This window comes from Acromyrmex echinatior, chromosome 8, assembly GCF_024713525.1.
Source record: "Acromyrmex echinatior isolate Ae372 chromosome 8, ASM2471352v2, whole genome shotgun sequence".
In the NCBI taxonomy this organism is placed as follows: domain Eukaryota; kingdom Metazoa; phylum Arthropoda; class Insecta; order Hymenoptera; family Formicidae; genus Acromyrmex; species Acromyrmex echinatior.
In genome coordinates, this window is record NC_141859.1 from 13,861,068 (window position 1) to 13,878,421 (window position 17,354).

At 35.2% G+C, this 17,354-nt stretch overlaps 1 long non-coding RNA gene across 1 annotated transcript; it reads right to left on the reverse strand.

The window, feature by feature from the left end:
- Nucleotides 1-10,837: 10,837 nt before the first annotated feature.
- Nucleotides 10,838-17,104, reverse strand: LOC105153186 (uncharacterized). Its single transcript, XR_015545940.1, has 3 exons — nt 15,737-17,104; nt 13,650-15,647; nt 10,838-12,039 (listed from the first exon to the last, which is right to left on the reverse strand). It is a non-coding gene; the product is annotated as an uncharacterized LOC105153186 (long non-coding RNA).
- Between the last annotated feature and the right edge of the window lie 250 nt (nt 17,105-17,354).

Consider the following 17,354-nt stretch of genomic DNA (forward strand, 5'->3'; position numbering starts at 1 on the left):
CAATTGTCGAGTCGTCGCGATCGAGTATAGCCAGCCATTAGCGGTTTTCATGTCTTTTAATGTATTCAAGAGCTTTATTGTCGTCATTCCGCACCAATTACAGCCATTGTAATCAGGTGTTTCATCGTGACGGGATCATCCCGTCTTGCCATTGCACTCCATGATGATAAGCACTCAGCCAGGAAGCGCAATACTTTTCTGATTTTGTCAAGAAGTTCCATGGCATGGAACATGTAAAAATGTAATGAGAGAATGGCTCCATTTCTCAACACCGTCATTTCCTTCATGACAAATTTTTTTCCAACGATAAATCCTTGCAGATCCACAAACGTTGATATGATATAGTCATGGTAAACGACTTTCTGAGACTGTGCTTGACCACAATGGATTTCGGATTTTATCTCATATATTAAAAAAAGGGAGGGTATTTTTTGGTGATGATAATTTAATTTTACATTGGGCTATATTAGATCATACAGTGTATGATAAGGTAATAGGCCGTTGTATTCGCGGGTACATTCTCTTTGAATTCAAATTTTAATCGTACATTCACGGTGCCACTCTTGACGGTCTCGTTTTATTGTGAGTCAATGGTTATTAGAGTCTAAAATCTTTCAAAAAGGAATGTAATTGGAATGATGATTCATTTCTTTCACGAGGGATTTGATAGTAAGACGAATGGAAACGTGGACATATCATATAAAATAGTGGTTCTGCATTTGTCAAAGTCTAGATTCAAATCATCGTACGGATAAAACTCAAAGTTTAAATAAAGTTTCACATTGGTTAATTTACAGGTGTCGAAGTAAGTTTTACGTGCTGTCATGATATTTTTTTTTATCAATCTGTAGACCAGAGATAACGTAGTTTTTCCAGCTGAGTTGCAGTCTTGATGACTCAAGAATGCTTTGTTGTACTCTGCAATAGGAGATACTCATACAAATCCCACGAACGGAAACTCATACTCAGATATCGTCCGTTCTCTAAAGAGCGCAGCATGGATAGTTTATTAACTTCGTTCAACGCAACGTGAAGCATTCGCCACTGTACTTTAAATAATTTAAGCGTCGGCTCTGTCTCCTACTATATAATTGTTACCATTGCGCACTCGTATCAAAATTAATTCGTGACGAGCGTTAATTACGTTTGTAATCCTCGCAAAAGCCCAACGATATGTTGAGCGGTACACAAAAATGAAAGTATCCATCGTCTGTCATTAGGCTTTTCGGTATCACTAGAGTCGATAAATTCAGCATTATGCAAACTATATGCGATTTCATTAGAAAACATTGCAAAACCCTTCATAAGATTAGTTATTCCAACGTTTCTGTTGCGATCAATCTCCATTGAGTTCATATCGAATTTCATATCGAACATGAATGCCACACAATTACATCCAAAATTTGATTGCTTTTGTACATTTTTTTTCATTGAAGTCAATCTACTTTCGACGAAAAGAATGCTTTCATATAATAACGTGTATAAATCCTGTTGTTGTATGGGTATCTTTATCTCGTTGCTATATCCAAACGTCGTGTTGACATACGGATTGTACGTGTGAAACTCGAACTTGATGGTGAGATCGTCAAAGATTAGTTTGCCTCCAATATTCAAGATATCAACCATCTCAAATATTTCATACAACAAAGCTCAATGATTTAAACATTTAACATTTGAGGCAATGAGTTTCTTTCTACTAGATGCTCGAATATTTTTTATCGCTGTCGTCTCTCTGGCAAAAATTATGTCCCCTGTCTGTTTCGCCTGCTCATTCAGAACAAGTTATCGTTGTCATATTTCTTTATCGCTGTCGCCTCTGCACATGCAATCTAAAGGTTTCTTTTCTGACAATTTCTTTTCCGCGAAAATCGAGCAATCGTCCGTTGTTATTCACAACGCAAATCGTCAGATCCTGGTGACACGTTCGATGAAAATTCATATATCATGTGAATGGACTTATCGTTGCTGTATGCGCACGTGGTCACGTTGTATTCAATGCGAGTGATATTTACATTGATGATATTTATCGATACGTCTGATTTGTGCCATTGTTACGGCTCCAGTACGCGAATTGATGAAAATCCCAACAGCGATCCAATACTGTGAAGTTTAGTGAAATTTACTAGATTAGCGCATTTGATCTCACTCTTCATTGTATTGTTATTGGCATGAATAGTTAAATTGTTCATCCTCTTTGCGTTTTCTCTCTCGCAACATCATTAGGATAAAATTGTAAAATTGCACATCTTAGGTACTTGTTTATGCCACGTATTTCGTACAATCCTTCGAGAATGACAATTTGTTTGTCAATCTTCGTCAAAGTAAAACTTATTATTTAATATATTTACATTAGATATCGTATGGTAGGTTTCAAAGTCTACTAAACCGAGCTCATAATCGCCATTGCTCAAAACTATAGCCGGAAAGTAGCAAGTCGCGAGGATGCTACTCTGGCTCTACCGATGAGCGTAAATGTCAGTGACATGTTTAAATAAATATTGAGTTGAAAGAGTGCAATATCAATTTTTAAACTGATCATCAACTGTCTGTAAAAACTATAGACACAGTTGTCCACAGTTGCTTTGATTGTAATGTTGGTAAGGCGTGCGATTATTCGATTTACGTTACGTCCAAATATCGCACCTTTGGTGGTCGGAGATTGCCGAAACTATCAAAGTAAACAGCACAATCTCCCCGATTCGTGTACGCCACCCAATGAGTACCTGGTCCATCAGCATTATCCAAATTTACGATACTGTTCTCATTTCGATACACTCTCCCTATTGGTAAAGTAGTAGAACGCATAAAAATATCTCTAAAATATGGAATACGCATACGTTTTGCTAGTTGTTGCAGTTGTACGTTGGTAGTATGTACACCCTTCAGCAATTTTGGCAACTGTTTTAGCGTTTTTTTTAAATCTTTTTTATTTTTTCCGTTGTGACTCCTCGTCCACGCTTGTATGAAGTGAGGTAAACTTCATGACATTCCATGATGTGGTTATGACGTTTCAGTTCTTCCAACTGACGTTATACGGCTTTATTATCGTTTATATACCTTTTGCGATTCCTGCCACGCCACTGACCAATGAACTGAAGACTTCCAATAGTGATAGAATAGGTAAGATACGAGGAAAGTCAATAAGTTTTTAGAAAAACATAATAAAACACATTTTTTTTGATCGATTCATTTTTATTTCTCAATATAGTCTCCTTTCAGCTCGATATATTCTAATGATTCTCCAACTTTTCAATCCGAATAATGTGATTTGTCCAACCCTTCAAAATAAGCTCTATTTCGGCGATAAGCTCTCTGGTGATGAATCACTTTCCTCCGAACCATTTCTTCAGGTTTGGAAACAGGAAATAGACGCAAGGGGCTAAATCCGGCGAATATGATGGATGGGGAAGTAATTCGTAGCGGAATTCGGCCATGAATTTGGCCATCAGTGCCGGGCATGTGTGAACCCGTGCATTGTCTTGATGAAAAAGCACTTTCTTCTTCGCCAAATGGGAACATTTTTTCTTTAAAATGTTGTTGAAACGGTCCAATAAGGCTACGTATAATCGCCATTGATCGTTTGCTTCGACGGAAGGTAATCGATATGAATTATACCGCGTGCATCCCAAAAAATGTGGCCATCACCTTTCCGGCCGATTTCACGATCTTCGTCTTTTTCGGAGCTAATTCACTCGGTGAAGTACATTGTTTTGATTGTTTCTTCGTCTCGGATGTGAAGTAATGGAGCCATGTTTCATCCACAATAATGAATCGACACAGAAATTCATCTGGATTACGTTGAAACATCTCCAAACATTGTTTTGAAATCGTCACACGTTCGCGCTTATGATCCACAGTGAGCAAACGCGGCACCCATCTTACCGATAGCTTTTTTATATCCAATTGTTCGTGCAAAATTGATATCACTGTGCCATGTGATTTGTCTGTGACCTCAACAAGCTCGCGCACTTTCACTCGTCGATCAGTCAAAACAATATCGTGGACTTTATCGATGATTTCTGACGTAGTAGCCTCAATTGGATGTTCCGAAAGAAGTGCATCACATATGGATGTACGACCACGTTTAAATTCATTCACCCAATTGTATACAGTCGCAAACGCTGGTGCAGATATGCTATTGAATATTATCCAATTCGGCTTTGATTTCTTTCGGCATTAAACCTTTCATATGTAGATATTTGATTACTGCACGAAACTCATTTTTTTCCATTTTGCAAAAAAATATAAAGGTTGTTCGCTTTAATCGTCTACAGAAATGAAACCACGCGATGAATTCCGCTTAAAATTTGACAGTAATCAGTTGAAAAATGCTACTTGTCAAAGTAGATAGATAATGCAGTTTATTGGCCCACAAGAGTATTACAGCCATTTTACATTCAGTCGCAGTTTGATCGCTATAACTAGATGGCGCAGAATAACCTTAAATCTATACTATACTATACGAAGATTTACAACGTTAGATAAATTTGAAATCCATATCAAAATTAAACACTTAGGGTACATTAAAAATTATTTAATTTACAAACGAGGATGGAGTGAACGCATTAAAATAAACTAAACATTAAACATCAACTGATAGGATTATATATCAATCTTGTATTCATTAAGGAATTCAGAAAAAATCATTATTTTATTGCTTTCATTCTTTTAAGAATTTCTCTGAAATCGACCGGAGTTTTTTATCTTCAATTTATTAAATTTCTCTATCATGACCCTTCTTTTTTTGAAGTATTTATTACATGCCCACAATACATGGTTCTCATCTTCAGTGAGACCGCAAGAACATAGGTCATTATCACTAATCTTAAATCTAGATAAACTGTACTTCAGAGAATTATGACCATTTCGAATTTGGTTAATGTTTACAATAGATTTTTTGTTTAGGATACTGGACGTAAACCATGGATTAACAGATTGACCATGATAAAGTTGAAAATATGACGCGCCTTTATTAAGAACATTGACTCTATACTTCAAGAAATCATCATTAAGTTTATTGCATTGTGTTTGAGAGCGAGTTAGAGCGATAGCGAAAAAATTTTGAGTGAGACGGCGTTTTGGCTGAATTTCGATTTACGTGAATTCTCGATTGCGAATCAAACGCGGCGGTTTTCTGGTGGCAGAGCGTCTCCTAGGCGGTTGCACTTGTAGCGAAGCGTTGACTCTAACCGAGAACAACGAAGTAGGAGCATTGCTGCTCGATTTTGCCTTTTATCCTCTTTGAAGAACAAAGGCTTCCTTTTACAGTCGCCTATGAGATTCTCGCAAAATTGAAAAATTTGAGGACTCCTTGTTTTGGGTAGCGATTGGCAATTTTCGAATAGCAATTTCGATAGCCGAGCGGTACACTATTGCCATGCACGCCCGCTAAATCTGAAATCCTGATTGGGATGTACGCATATTACGCGTTTTACGAGCGCGCGTGCGCTGTGACCGATCTGAGCTTGCCATTATAGCGGTTGAGATTTGTGTACGTACGACATGCGGCATAGCTTATGTTTTTCGACTTTATTGACGAGGTGATGGCCAAGTTTTTGGAAACCTCTAAAGACGCTTGGAATCCTTCTAGAAGCTTCAGATCCGCATGTCGCACGTACGCCAAATCTGCAAAAACTGTCTGTGTTAACTGTATCTTGAACACATTGAGATTTAAAAATACTAAAAATATCCGAAAAAGGAACTTCTAATTCCAGTAAATCACCTTCATTGGCTGCTCTCTTAGCTAGTAAATCTACATTTTCGTTACCTTGAATATTACGATGAGATGGGATCCAGATCAATTCAATATCTTTATTTTTTTCTTTACAGATTGCCAAAGTCTGATTGAATTTTTTGAATTACATGAGCTTGATGTTTAAACCTGCGACTATTTTGAAGAGAACTGAGAACGCTTTTGGAGTCAGTAAAAATTATAAAATTAACAAGCTCGGAGCTACTTACAAATTTAAGGGTGGTCAGTATGGCAAGAGCCTCAGCGGTGAATATAGAGGTGATGTCAAATAATTTATAATTGAAAGAGAAAAATTCATTTAAGCTCCAGGCAGCTATACCTACATTAGATTTACCTTCAGTTTCCGTTCTAGAGCCATCAGTAAAAATTACAGAGAAGTTATTGTTAGAGTTCGCAGCTTTTTTGATTACAGCGCCACTTGAAACATCAATGTTAACTGAATTGAGTTGATTTATGTACTCCAATTGATAAAATTTAGGCATTTACTCTAGCTAGATTTCTTAAGAAATTTACAACTTAAAAATTTCAATCTAAATTTAAGAGCCATTATTTTAGTCTCACTATATATAATATTAATAGGAGTAGACATTCTGTACTCCATCGGCCTTAGACACTTAAGTTGGATCTTTTCTAATTTATAGAATAATTCCGGTTTACAAGGAGAAACCAAAAACCCGAATTCAATTCTGGATCTTATAAATGATTTATACATAAGCAGGTTGATGGATCAGCCACTATGTGTTCCTGATGCAAGGAACTAATGGGGATCTCGTATTTTTTAATGACGTTATCCACATGTTGGTTCCAGTTAAGGCGTTTATCAAGGATCACACCAAGAAATCTAACATGGATCGACGGTTTTAAGACAGTATTGTAAATTTTTATTTGTAGATTATTTATATATGTATTGGATCTGTTAAAAATTATTAACTTACATTTTTCTGGGGCTAAATGCAATTTTCTATTAGCCAGTGAATCAGACAGATTTTTTATTTGTTGTTCCAAAAAGGTAAGACTTACCTTCGTTTTAGAATTAGATTCAAACAACGCAATATCATCAGCGAATTTTAAAACCTTAACTTGGGTCTGGATTCGGTTATCAATTTTATCTGTGTAAATTGAAAATAAAATCGGGCTTAAAATGCTGCCTTGGGATAATCCTTTAATAGCAGGACGATTAATATTGCCAGGGCAATTAATAAATTGGATGTATCTTATTGAAATTAAATTGTGAATAAAATTAATCAGATTACTAGATAAATTTAATTCGACAAGATCATTACACAATATTTCTGAGTCTATGTTATCGTACGCTTCTTTAATATCTAGGAACACTGCAGCAAGATGGTTTTTTTTATAGAATTGTTTCTCAATTTCAGTTTCAGATATTAATAGAGCGAGGCTGTCAATGTACGACCTATTCATCTTAAAACCAAATTGTGAATCTTTTATTAGATTGTTATGCTCCATCCATCAAATAAGCCGCTCATTTATCATTTTTTCCAGGAGTTTGAGAAAGCAGAAAGACATGCAGATGGGCCTAACCTTATTACTTCCCGATTTGAGAATAAAGAAACAGAAGTAATTTCTCCACTCCTCAGGGAATTTACCAGTGACAATTATATCATTGTAAATGTCCAAGAGCGTCCTTTTCACGAATTCTGGAATTTTAAAATCGATTTTACCAAAGCCAGGGGCAGATTTTTTATTAACATTATTCAAGGCTACAACAAGTTCTTTATAATCAAAAGGAGCGACCAGAAAATCGTTATTCAGGTTCATTGTTTACTATAGGGGGATTACTGGTAACTCCCGGAGCATACATTTCGTCTATACATTCCTTCATAGACTCAATACATGATAGGTTACCTTCAAAAAATTAGGTTTAGAAAACTTATTCTTAAATCTTTTGATTTTTTTAAATACGTAACTGCTTTTACTATAAAGAGATTCATAGAATTCTCTAAATGCTCTTTTTTTCCGATTTTAAAAAAACTTTAGTTTGAGCTTCCACTTTTTTATATTCGAGAAACTCCTCTCTAGTAAATTTAAATTGAAGTGAAAACTATTTAGCCATCCTAAGTCTCATTGCTCTTTCACATGCTTCATTTCACCAGACAGTAGGAGCTTCCTTTTTACTATGAATATTTTTATTCGTCTGGCCAAAGTTTCTTTTTCTAGCAGGTAAAGCCTGATCAATGGCCGTATTTATTTGATTTAATGTAAAAGAGTAACTGTCACAGACCGATGAATTAAGAAACTCTAAGCAGTTAAAAATATTAATATTACTTTTTCAGAATTTGTGAAATTTATCCTAATCAATTAGATTAACATTCACTTTGAAAGGATTTCTTGGAAAATGTACCGCTACAGTCCAAATATATAGATATTGGGTAGTGGTCACTAGACAACGAAATTATTTGTAAAAGATAAACCTGAAATATTAATTTCCAAAACTGATAAGGGTAATGTCACCGTTGCTCAAAATAAATTAGATTACATATTCAAGATGGAATTGATACTTTCGGATAAAAATACATATGAATTAATAACTAAAGATCTTACAAAAAAACTTACGGGTGATTTACGTAACTTGCTTAGTAGGTGGAAAGGAAAAGGGTTAATAGATGACTTGACGTATCGGAGGTTGCGTACGACTGATGGGATCATTCCTAGAGCTTATGATTTGACGAAGATACACAAACAAAATTATCCTCTGAGAATCATTGTCTCATCGTTAAATAGCCCATTATATAATTTGTCATTGTTTTTGCATAACATTATTACAGATTCTATACCAGAGACTCCTAGTTTCATAAAAAACAGCTTTGACTTGATTAATAAACTTAAGAATGTTAAACTGGAACCAGATTCTGTTTTGGTTTCCTTGGATGTGGTATCCCTATTTACTAATATACCTATAGATTTGGCATCTGATAGTTTGGTTGTAAGGATGCTATATCCAAGAAGACTAAAATTCGAGTCTTTGAACGAGTTTTTGATAGCCTTTCGGATGATTCTGAATTCGACGGTTATTATTTTTAATAAAAAAATATACAAGCAGATATTTGGGATCCCCATGGGTTCACCTTTGTCACCTGTTGTTGCAAATATTGTTATGCAGGACTTTGAGAAAATGGCTATTGGAATGCTGCCTTGTCGACTGCTATTTTACTATCGATACGTTAATGATATTATCTTAGCCGCTCCTTCTGAGAGTGTTTATGATATTTTGGATATGTTTAATTCATTACATACTTTAATACATTACATATAGATTGCAGTTCACCATGGAGATTGGCCTTGATGGAAAAATAAGTTTTTTAGATACGATGTTGATTATTGAAGAACAGAATCTCATTTTTGATATATACCGTAAAGCAACTTTTTCCGACAGATTTCTTAATTTCCATTCACATCATCCACTTTGTAATAAAAGAGGTGTAATTTATGGAGTCGTGGATAAGATTTTTCGTTTGTGTCATCCGAAATTCCAACAAAATAATTTGATTGACGCTATTAAGATTTTTTTACAGAATGGGTATCCGTTACGTTTTATTTTTTCGACTATTCATAATAGAATAAAATATCACATTAATAAGATTAATAATTTGAATGAGAATAAGGATGACATTGAGAAGAGGTTTTTTATGATTCCGTATGTTAATACGATATCCGAAAGATTTATACCTATTGTTAATATGTTTAATTGTAAATTGGCTTTTACTATTCCTAACACATTGAGAAGTTTCATAAGAAGAGGAAAGGATGATTTGGAACACGTTAAGAATCAAAATGTGGTCTACAGAATATCTTGTGAGGATTGTGATGCCAGTTACGTTGGCCAAACTAAAAGACAATTAAAGACCAGATTGCATGAACATGTTTCTGATATCAATATAAGTTCAAAATCTCCATCAGTGATTTCTAACCATCGTATTGAGGAGAATCATAACTTTAAATGGGATAAAGTGGAAATATTAGATGTAGAGCCTTTATATAATAAAAGGTTGATATCTGAAATGGTCCATATTAAAAAACAGAAGCATGGGATTAATAGACAAAATGACACGGAGTCTTTGCCGGATTTGTTTTCTGACATTATACATTCTCTTTCTCCTTTCTAACACGTTCTTTCCTTTTCCCCCGTATTTTTCCGTTTTCCGTTCTCGATAATGTTTTTCTGCTTGACATTTCGTTCTTTGATATCGTGTAAGTCAGATGCTCGTTACCTTTGCGAATTTGCTTATAATAACCTATTAAATTAAAAAGACTATTTTATACCACGAAATGGACCATATTTTACATTTTTTTCTCGTTGTGTATTATTGGAGTCTTAACAGATTTACTAAGGTATATTATCATATTATTAATTTTTATGTGATTAATATTAATTCTTTTTGTTTACGGTTACTTTTCCAGAATTTTCTTATGACTTTGTTAATTCTTGATAAAAATGACTCGCAGCGTATTACACAGAAAGAAGAAATTTTATATTAAGGAATTGTAAGAATATTGTAAGATTATGTACGAATTTTTAATTTAGAATAATATTTATATTATTGTAAGATTGCATTGAAAATGACTCGATTGGAGTTGAAACGTTTATTTTTATTTTATTTTATTTTAATTGTTTTGTATTAGTTTTGCTTATTTAAATTATAATTCTTTTATACGTTATTGGCTCTTTGCCCTTCTTTTATACTACCTTTTGTTTATAAGTACAGAACCTTTTTTATTACTTTTAATTAAAATATAAATATTTCGCTACTAACATCTTGCGCTCGTGGTGTATGCCTTTTCAATCACATTGTTTTAAGTTTAACCACGTTTTGACTTCTATTGTTAAAAAAAACATATTTAATGTTGCGTTTATGACAAATACGCTTTGTATCGATCAATATTTTGTATAAAATGTTTCTTTCTAACTATCACATCCGCATTTAAAATTCTGTTAATGAAAATTTGTAAACAAAATTTTGAAAACGAGATTACTAATAATATAAATAATCATGATACCAATATAATTTTGTAATGCACAATTAAAAGCCTTCATATGTTGTGTAATTTTAAAATAATTTTTTATTTGCCTATAAATAATTTTTTATTTGAAAAGCGAATCGGTTTTTTCCTACAACTATTGCTTAAAAATTACACATACGAACAATAATTTCAAAAATTATATGAAAATATATTTGATCTAATATATATGTTTACTACTAATTATAGTACTTATTTCCGATCTTTACGACACCTTACGCGCTCGACCATGTCAATTTCTTGCGGATCGAATTTATGACCGTGGTACATAACACGAATGGAAAATCATAAACAATTAATCTTCTGTTAACTATCGCGTTTTGACACGATTTATAATATTCTGGATTTATGGGAGGGGTATATTACAATTTATTACAATTTATTAAAACTTATATATTATTTAGAACGTGCATTTCCTATGCCTCTATGTCTCTTGATACACGCCTGACGTCGAGAGCCGAGAGGCCGAGAAAGCATATTTCGGTTGCTCGACGCTCGTTTGAGTGAAACAAAGTTCTCTCTCGTTCTCAGCGCGCCGACAAGGCAAGCAATTAGAACGTAGTGCAAAAAGGATAGAGCGATAATAGTCGGCACGCTTTTAACTAACCAAGTCACACGGACTCATGCTTGTGTTGCTACCGGTTGCGCCAGACCGTCGATCGGTGGAGCTGATCGCGTGCTGCAAGCGGCCCGGAATTCGCATCACTGTCCAGGAAACTAGACAAGTTAGGTAAAAGAGTCGAAAAAGGTTTACCACGCACTACTCTAAACGACAATAAAATCGATTTTGTTCATTGGTATCCTAACGAGCTAGTGGATCGTCTCCGATTGCTTGAGGCCTCACGTTAGGCAGGTAATAACGCTCATGGTAACGAAATATTGTCTATTATTGAGGAGCTTCATGAAGTTGGCTTTATTATAAATTGAAAAGAGATACAATCATTTTACATCAAAATGCCGATGAATAACGTTTGCATTTAAGAACTTTCTGATATTTTACGCAATATATAGCAATAATCATAACATAACGTAACATGTCTAAGAAGAAAAACCTTGAAAAGTGGCGATTATTGGAAGAACATGCTCCGGCGAGAAAAAATTTTCCATGCAGACGTGTCATAGTTTACGGATACGATGACCTGTGGTAGGCTGATGTGGTCGAGATGCGGCCTTACACACGATTCAACAAAGATTATCACTACATTCACATTATCGATGTGTTGAGTAAGCACGCATGGGCCGTACCGCTGAAAACAAGAGTGGAAATGAGATGACTACAGTGATCGCAAAGATAATTCGTGACGATGAAAGATGTCCGAAAAAATACAATATAAATCATTATTCAATATATTCCATAATGATCTGTCATTAAACGATTCAATCGTACGTTGAAAAACGATATGTGGAAACAATTTACGCACTGGAAATTATAGATGGATCGACTTGCTACCGCGTCTCGTGTCTAAGTACAACGCGCGAAAGCATCAAACTATCGGTATGCGGCCCATCGATGTAATTCCCATGATTGCTGACAAACTCTTAAAGTAAAACTACTTACAATACATCTACGATATATAGTAGCGTAAAGGTCGTCGCACTCCCGCGATTCAAAATGGGTGATTCGGTACGTGTAAGCAAATTCAAGACGATTTTTGAGAATGGTTACACACCAAATTGGATCACGGAGGTGTTTAGAATCAACAAAGTACAGAAATCTAATCCTGTGACGTATCTACTGGAAGATTATCGCGAAAAATCGGTCGCTGGAGGATTCTATGAGTATGAGTTGCATCGCTAATCCCGACGTATATCTAATTGAAAAGGTATTGCGTAAAAAAGGAAACAAGGTTAACGTGAAATGGTTCGACTTTGATAATTCGCACAGTTCTTGGATACACAAGGATAGTGTGTCATGAAAATAAAATTTATTATAAATTATGTAATTATTTTTTTCCCTATGTAAATATATATTAAATATAAACGCATTATATGTTATACACATTACAAATATTACAGATGCATTTATACGTGCACACGTACATATTATACATACAATATATACATACATACATGCATACATATATACATTATACATGCATATGTACATTATACATGCAAACGTACGTATCATATACTGTACATAATATACTTATTACACATACTTATTATACGTACTATACATAACATACATAACATACATATTAAATATATTGTACATCATATACAAGTGTGTTTTTATTAATAAAAAATACATAAATACGAAAAAAAAGAAATGAATTTTTTTATAATAATATTTTTTAATATATCCATGGCAGCGTATCAGTAGAATTTGGAACAATGTACCGCTTATCATCGTTTGGATTCAGAGTGATTTTCGTTTCGGATATGGTGTATACTTTGTGCAATTTCGATCTTATGCATGACTGCGCGTCATTTCAATTGTGTCATTGAGACACTGCGTATTATCATTGAATTATGGATCTCGTTATGGATCTCGCTACAACGTTGCTCTTGAAGCCTTTTTCTTAGTATCTTTTTTGCTATCGACATGCAAGGCGTACATTTTCGCTCTAAGTCAGACGAATTCGATCATAATCGCACCATTGTTTTCATTAAATCGGGAACTTTTTTATTTACTAGCGGAATGTCGTAAGCATTATCGGTCGTGTAATCGTTCCTATCGAATCTATTGATATCGCGTTTCATAACAGCGTAGACATCGTCGCACTCAATGTGATAAATAAGGCTGTCTGTATCGGTATACATAATTTTACATTTTTTATGAAAGAGCGATAACATGTACTTGTAGTGAAATTCGTATAAACACATTTTAGATATCGAGGATGCTCATACTCACATATATCGTTTTGTCGAACTTCACCTCGAGTTTCCGTATTTCTATCAGGTTCTCAGAAAAAACGCTTCTACTATGAAAGTTTGGTTTCGCGATCATTGCCTCTATACCATACCTCCCATCCCAACGCATTACGAGTCGCACATTAACATGGTCACGCACATTCTTCATAGTCTTGCCGAAAACCGCGTTGTTCATTAATTTGAATAAGTTTCTCTCGAACTCATTCTTTGCTAAAATTCTAAAATTTGTATTGTATTTGAATTCGATGTACTCGCGAAGCCATGGAGATTGCGCGAATTGCGGTATACGATGGATCTTTGTAATGCGGAGACTGAGTACATTGCTGCAGATTACGATAATGTAAGACGCTTTTTATCATACAATGTCGCGAGGAGTTTCTTGCTTGCTGGGTGGTTTTCCGCGCGTTGGACAAAACGATAGATCGGATAGTGCGCATCATGGACATGTTACGGATACTCCAAGTCAATCTCGAGAACGTCGGTGAATCTAATGCGACATTCATAACATCAAAATTGTCAAAACGTCGTTGATCCAGCGAAAATCGGCATATGGCAATGATTGATACATTGTCCAACCGTACAGATTATTAACATAATATTACATCAGGTACGTCGATGGTTTCGATGAATCATAGAACTGCATGTACTTGTTGTTGGCCTGCGCATACCTGTTTGAACATCGACTCGTTTGAAGATCGCCACGTATACCACGTTCGATGAATAGAACCATGTAAGAAGTTCGAAATTGACGTGATTATATTTCAAGATCGCGTTTGATATAAAACTCAGTGTATAATAATACGTGGGATCAAGTCTATAACTGATGATGCAACTATCCCGAAAATTCTCAAATATATAGGCCAACAACAATACATCTGTTTTTAAATATAGATCACTGTATTCACTGAGGGTTCGAATGGAGAATCGCTGCCATACATTTATGACATGTGCGTAATCACTCTCGGATACAGTGTCGCCGTAGTTAACGAATTATAAAACGATTCGCACGGAGATGTAGTCTCTAGAAAGAATGTAGCCTCCAATTTTTCGATGCAGTCAACGTACTCGTACGGAAATATATCTTTACGTGTAAGAAGATTGAAATTCTCCGCGCTGAGATTAAAAAATTCTAACCGCGTAATTTTCAATTTATTTTTATCGAAATACGATGTTAATTTTTCTAAACTAGTATTGAGAAATTTAAATGAATCGATAAATCATAATTTTATACAAGTTTTCTTTTGATCATTTTTGGTGTTATCGACATATTTTGTAAATGAAATGTGTTTTTCTTTAATTATGTAAATGAAATGTGTTTTTCTTTAGTTCTGTACGTTCTTTATACGCGGTAGCTATATTCTTAATAATAAAGTGTGCGTCGTAGCCCGATAAATTATGAAAAACTACGGGAATGCAATATAAATCTTTATAATTTAGTTGCAAATTTTTTTGAATTTTTTTTAAGGCGCGGGGTCTCTATATCGCCCTGTAAAGTGGCAATGATCGTGTGTCATCCAGCGCGAACGGTTTTTCACACATGTGGCAGTACATGGCATTGTTAAATTTTTGCCAATCATCCCGCGTAAAATCTGCCATGGGAACATTAGCAGACAGGATAGTATTTACATTATGCGCTAAATTTTTAAGTTCCTCAGCGAACCATGCGACGCAAACATTATCGCGACGAAAACGATACATACACAATGAGTTGTACGAGCAATGGACATAGTATATTAAGCTAAATACCCGATGTTGCTGATATGTATACCTGGATGTTTTCATGTCTATCTTCATCTTCTCTAGGAAGCATTTTAGATCGACGTACATCATGAATGGGACGCGTTCCTTCATGCGGTGGCTGCTGAAGCTCAATCACTTGTTGTCCTCATTGGGCAGCCGGATCGCGCAGTTGTTAAATTTTCCACAGTCTATTGCGTAGATCTCCAATTGCGTGCTTATATGAAAATAGTGCAGACATCTGGAAAATAACACAAATTTTTATTATTATTTAAAAAAAATGTTGCTGAAAATATTTGTAACTTTTTTCTTTTTTAAATGTATACGAACCTATCACAGAAATATATTCTATTCTTTCGTGCTGTAATTTGCGATCTCACAAGGCGAGATAAATTCTTAATTCATGCAAAATGCCTTGTATTATCGTTACATGGATCCTATATGTACAAAAGATTGACGTGTTTGCCCCTTTTTCGATCGGTCAGCCATGATGGAAGAATTTCTTTTTGCTTCTCGATGAGGTAAACATTGGAGATGTCGTTGAGATTTTCGAATTTTCTTATTTGATTCAGCGTCATTGAGAACATAATGTCTGTTAGATTGAATACTGTTGTATAACGAGGATACGGAGATGTCCGATCTGTGTTACTTCTAGCTGGATGTAGAGCGGCAACCACTAACCAGGCAAAACATGCATTGTCCATGGATCGCACGTTGACCACTGCTCTCTTTATTTTAATTTCTCGCGGGAGTTCGATGCAACATCTCGCGTGCAACGGATTGTACTTGTTTACGTTTACAGTTAAATTCAGGATATACGAGCATCCACCCGCTATCGCGTTCCTGGAATTCCTTCAGCGATGTCAGGATAAACTCAACCATGCGCGTATCATTCTTGCAAATCGAACGAATGGAAGAATTCATAGTTTCTCGTGCTCATACTTTTATTCGCACATTTATTACCCGATATAAATTCACCATTAAACACTGTATTTATCTTAATATTATCATGTTTCTGAATAACACTTCGCACACGTTCCAGCACTATCTCTCTCACATCTTTCACAGGAATTGGCGAGGTTCGATGTGTCCAGAGTTTATAACGGCACCGGTCAATACGGCTTTTGAACATTGTATCAATCTCGCGCCATCAAAGTCTCGCGCTATACCCGATATCCACTTGCACATTCGCGCACAGTATCTTTCAAATTTTCGAGTCTCGCGATACGAGCAATCAACGATTGTTTAACACCAATCGATAATCGCGGACGTTTAGCGCGACTCTGTTCCTCCAGCGATTCGATGAAATTATCTCAACGCTATTCCCACGCAAGAAACTGTTCTCGCGTATTCAACTGAGCGGCTTGCGCTATAAGATCACACTCCGTTTGATCCATATTAAAATATACTGGTTTTCGCAGTCATTAAAATATAATTTTCACATAGTTACTAGAAAGTATAATTTTTGCACAGTTGCGTTAAATGTCTTTCACATTGTGCAAATAGAGCATAAATTGCATGATATAATAAAATTTAATACAGCGAATCTCGGCATTCCTTACAATACCGTCAATATGTACGAGCATACTATATTCTTCTGTGATAGATTCGTATACATTTAAAAAAGAAAAAAGTTACAAATATTTTCAGCAACATTTTTTTTAAATAATAATAAAAATTTGTGTTATTTTCCAGATGTCTGCACTATTTTCATATAAGCACGCAATTGGAGATCTACGCAATAGACTGTGGAAAATTTAACAACTGCGCGATCCGGCTGCCCAATGAGGACAACAAGTGATTGAGCTTCAGCAGCCACCGCATGAAGGAACGCGTCCCATTCATGATGTACGTCGATCTAAAATGCTTCCTAGAGAAGATGAAGATAGACATGAAAACATCCAGGTATACATATCAGCAACATCGGGTATTTAGCTTAATATACTAT